Source organism: Triticum dicoccoides, chromosome 4A, assembly GCF_002162155.2.
Source record: "Triticum dicoccoides isolate Atlit2015 ecotype Zavitan chromosome 4A, WEW_v2.0, whole genome shotgun sequence".
Classification (NCBI taxonomy): Eukaryota; Viridiplantae; Streptophyta; class Magnoliopsida; order Poales; family Poaceae; genus Triticum; species Triticum dicoccoides.
The window spans coordinates 682707558-682712725 of record NC_041386.1 but is presented as its reverse complement, the minus strand read 5'-3'; positions in this window follow the sequence as shown (position 1 = coordinate 682712725).

Here is a 5168-nt window from a genome sequence, read left to right as displayed (position 1 = left end):
GCCATCACCAACATCCGTTCCCACAGCTACATCATTCTTCTCCCACACGCCTCCGCATTTCCCCCTCCTCGCCCCTCCCAGCTGCCTCGTCCGACCGGTCGACAACATCGCCTACGTTCACCTCGCCACCCCCATGCACAATCCATTTCAGTTCATCCGCCAGGCCCTTGCCCATCACCGCCACTATCCTACATTCGGCCTAACCTCCTCCACACGAGGCGTTGGCCGTCTCTCCTTCCCCAACACGGAGGAACGCATCACGGCCACGGGCCATGGGCCCATCCACCACCAGGGTAATACCCTGTTCTTTGAGACTCCTCAGCACACCGATAACAGATCCACGGCCATTTTCATCCACATGGCGGAAATTGAGGCTTTCGATTTCCCTGACGAACTATGGCATCCGGAGGGGGTCGACTACTTCTTCTCTCACCTTGGTGATTTTGTCTCCGCTGACCAGCACTGCTTTCAGGGTGACTACTCGAGCGTTCGTGCTCTTGTCATGGTTGCCCGTGATTTCGTGCTCCCCCCATACCTCATGGTGCGCCTCCCTGATAATGACATTGTCATGGTCAAGCTTGAGAGCCGTGCGCTCTTCCGCCATGGCTCTGATGCTTCTCCCTTCTCTTCGGAGGAGGCAGATGATGCCTCCCTCTCCTCCCTCATCACAAACCCGCGTCTCTCACCTTCCACCATCACCCAACTCAGAAACATCGCCACGGCTATGTCACCATTCGCATATGAGCCAGAGTCCCCCTCGGGCCCCCCTCCATCTCCATCTGCGATCCGGCCACTCGATGGCATTCCGATCCTGGCGGTCATGGCTGATGGCATGCCTGTCGCCATGCTCGTCCACGCTCCTTGTTCTCCCCCGGCTCGCTCGCCCTCTCCTGCTAGGGATAGGGCTAGACCATGCCATGATCGTCCTTTGCTCGCTCTGCCTGCTCCACCATCTTCATCGCCACCTCCACCCATGCCGTCTCCCCCTCCACCCCCACCCGCCTCCTCGGCTATCCTCTCGCCAGAGTCCACTCATGAATGCCTTGCCAGGCGCATCAGCAGGCGCGCGAAAATGGCTGCCAACTCCGGCATCAAGGCCAGGCACAGTGCTAGGCTTGCTGAGATTGAGCTGCCTGTGTACGCTTCCATGACCTCCAGGGCTATGCGCTCCAAGGCCAAGAAACTGGACATTGCTGCTGCGTCCAAAGATCTATCTGACGCCCTGATTCATGCTCGTCTGTGCGACGAGGATGGCGTCATCGACGGCTCTGCCCACGGCTTCGCTTCGCCTGACGATCTTGCGGCTGTTGCTGCTGCCTGTGGCGCCTCGACGGAGGTGGTCGCAGACATTGCTTCGGGCTCTGGTGACATGGGGTCTCCATGATCTGCTTTCCCCTCTCTGGCCACGCATGTGGTGGCCAGTTCTGGCCATGTATCCAGGATCTACTACTGTTCTGTAGTTGCTATGTTAGGACGTACCAACTTATTAGTGTACTCACGCCTGCTTCTGTATCTTACTGTATCTTGACCCGAAATGGTCGTCGATTGGGTCAGCCCCCCTATGTAAGGTGTCACTCTAAGTTTCAAATATGAAGAACGCCTCCTACTCTATTATCTCCTGGAACGTACGAGGACTAGGTGATACGGACAAGTGCGCAAATGTATTCTCTGAAATTAACCTCCTTCGCCCATCTATAGCCCTTCTTCAAGAAACAAAATTACAAACGCCAGATACAATTAAGCTTCGATCGATTTTGCCGCGCTTCCTTGACTCTAACAACCACCTTGACGCAATTGGGTCCGCGGGTGGCATTCTTTCGGCCACCAACTCCAGATGCTTCTCGCTCATCAGCTGTCAACATAGACGTTTCACATCTACCTTAACTCTAGCATGTCTTGCATCACCTCACCATATCTTTATCACAAATGTGTATGCGCCCTCTCAGCATGAACTAAAGATGACTTTCCTAGACGAGCTAAGAGTAATTGAACCACCCCACAATCTCCCTGGCTACTAATTGGCGACTTTAACCTCACTCAATTCCTAAACGAACGCAACAACGAAAACTTCCACCGATCAGAGGTCGACGCTTTCAACAATACCATTGATCAACTTGCTCTCATTGAGCTCCCTCTCCTAGATCGAGAGTTCACATGGTCAAATAAAAGGTCCTCCCCCACGTTAATACGCTTAGATAGGGTTCTGATCAACCTGGCCTGGGACGCCACCTTCCCAAACTCTCACCTCACATCTCTCACTCGGTTCATTTCTGATCACGTTCCACTGCTTGTCACTGTATCCACAGCCGTCCCATCTTCCCGCCTTTTTCGCTTTGAATGCTTCTGGACCTCTTTGCCGGCCTGTGCAAACCTGGTACGAGACTGTTGGCAGCCCATCTCTCGCCCTGCTGGGCCTCCCTTGGACCCTGCCGCCTCCCTAGCCAGATACATTAAGTCTTCACGCTTGACCCTAAAATCCTGGGCCAAATCGCTTCAGCCCATCTACCAACGTGAAATAAATTGCAAACTGGCTATTCAGGCCCTAGATTTAAACAAGGAACTCGCTCCTCTCTTCCCGCTCGAACAAAGGCTAAGGCTTGCGCTCTCCAACTTCTTCAACAAACTATCAAACAAAAAATCTCCTTCTGGAAACAAAGGGGTAAGGTCAGGCTCGCCGTAGACGGTGACGAGAACACTAGGTTCTTCCATGCCTCGGCTACTCAGCGTTCGAGATCGAACAAAATCCCCATGCTTATTCACAACAATGCCGAAGTGTTCCTCCATGAGCAAAAATCGCTTATCTTAAAAGATTTTTTCAACCATTTGATCGGAACCACAAAACAAGCTACATGGAATTTCAGCCTTCTGCAACTATACCCCTCTCCCCTCCCTCAGCTACGTGACCTAGCACAACCTTTCTCCCATGAAGAAATTCACCAAGCTTTCTTATCTATGAATACCAACGCCAGCCCTGGACCTGATGGCTTCCGACCCATCTTCTTCAGAAAATATTGGAATTTTGTCAGGCCTTCTATCATAGATTTCTTCACTGCCTTCCAAAATCAATCGGTCTCTCTAGAGCGCTTCAACCGTGCCTTCATGGTACTCCTTCCAAAAACGCAAGCCCCAACATCTCTGGATGCGTTTAGACCGATCTCTCTCCAAAACTGCACCCCAAAAGCAGTGGCCAAGCTTCTCACAAATCGAGTCAAACCGCTCATTCCACTACTCATTCATTACGACCAGACAATCTTCATTCACGGCCGCAACATTGCCGAAAATTTCATCTATGCTGCAGATATTCTCAGTACGTGCCACTCACGCAAAGCTCCGACTATGGTTTTTAAGCTAGACTTTACAAAAGCATTTGATTCGATATGCTGGTCCTCCCTAATTCAAATTCTGAAGGCTCGGGATTTTCCCACCACCTTCTGCAGTTGGGTCCAAAACATCCTCTGCACAGGCAAAACGGCCATTCTTCTCAACGGTGTTCCAGGGTCCTGGATTCAGTGTAGATGTGGCCTTCGCCAGGGTGACCCCTTCTCTCCTTACCTGTTCATCATCGTAGCAGATGTGCTTCAAAGACTAATCGCTAGAGCTTTCCAACCTAATGTCCTCTGCCATCCATTAAGATCAAACGAGCCGCCTGTGACACTCCAGTACGCGGACGACACTCTCATTATCGCTGCTGCCAGCGAAGCTGCCACTTTGCGGCTAAAAGAAACTCTCCATGACTTCGCCCTTGCTACAGGGTTGCTGATCAACTTCCACAAGACAGCTCTCCTCACTATCACTACTGAATCAACCACACAAAACAACATTGCTACTGCCATTGGATGCTCCCTGTCCTCCTTTCCACTAATATATTTAGGACTTCCACTATCTCCTACCAAACTGCTCTTGACAGCTTTCGACCCAATCATAGACAACTTTCGAAAATTCCTCTTTGGATGGGTAGCGCGTCTTCTCTCATGGGGCGCCATGCTCACACTGCTGACTGCGGTCCTAGACTCCTTAACAATCTACTTTATGTCAGTTTCCCGTCTTCCAAAATCGATCCTAGCTAAACTAGATGCCATTCGGAGGGCGTTCTTCTGGTCGAACGAGTCCACCTACACTGGGGCGAGCTGCTTAGTTGCGTGGAAAAACGTTTGCAAACCTAAAGACTATGGTGGTCTAGGCATTAAAAATCTTTAAACTCAGAACCACTGCCTGCTCATGAAATTCTCCTCAAAAATCTTACAACACCCAAACGTCCCGTGGACCTTGTGGTATAACCAACAACACCCTCTTGGCATTACTTCAAAAACCACATGGCCCTCCTTTTTATGGAAGATTATCAACAGCAACTTGCCTCTGCTAATTGAACATTCCTTTGTCATCACATACAATGGCCTCTCCACCTTCTTCTGGCTTGATAAATGGCTACTACACTCACCACTTCAAAAAGTTTTCCCAAACCTATACTCACACTCCATTGATGACAAGGTGTTAGTGGCTACTTTTTGGCAAACCAGCTTATTAGCGAACCCGCGGAACCGTCTATCTAATGCTGCAGCCCGAGAGCTGGATTGTGTGCTGTTGTTGCTGCAGGACTTCCAACAGGTGAACCAACCGGACGAACGGTCTCTCACCCATGGCCTTCCATTCTCTGCCAAGAATGCCTACTCTTCCATAGTGGTTGAAGACGCAACGGACCCACACAATGATCTCGTTTGGGCCTCCAAAGTCCCAATCAAAGTCAAGATCTTCGCTTGGCTTCTCCTCCGCGACAGATTAAACACAAAGGCAAACATGTTCCACAAGAACTTGGCACAGTCTGCCGCATGTCCCCGCTGTCAAGACCCCCATGAAGACGCCCTGCACCTAATTTCAAGCTGCTCTTATGCTACCCAGGTTTGGTCCTCTCTAGGACTACAGGCTCCAACATCTCTCGATGATCTACTTCAACACCCAACTCTCCAAGGCCTCAACCCCAACATATGGCCCTCTGTTGCTCTGTCCATCTCCTGGAAACTTTGGGACTCAAGAAACACCCTAGTCTTCAGACATGAGGATCACTCTTCCCGGACCACGATTCGTAACATTGTTGCTGATTTCTCTCTCTGGGTTTTTAGATTCAAACACAAGGAAGACAATTTATTTGCTAAGCAATGGCTTCATTTCCT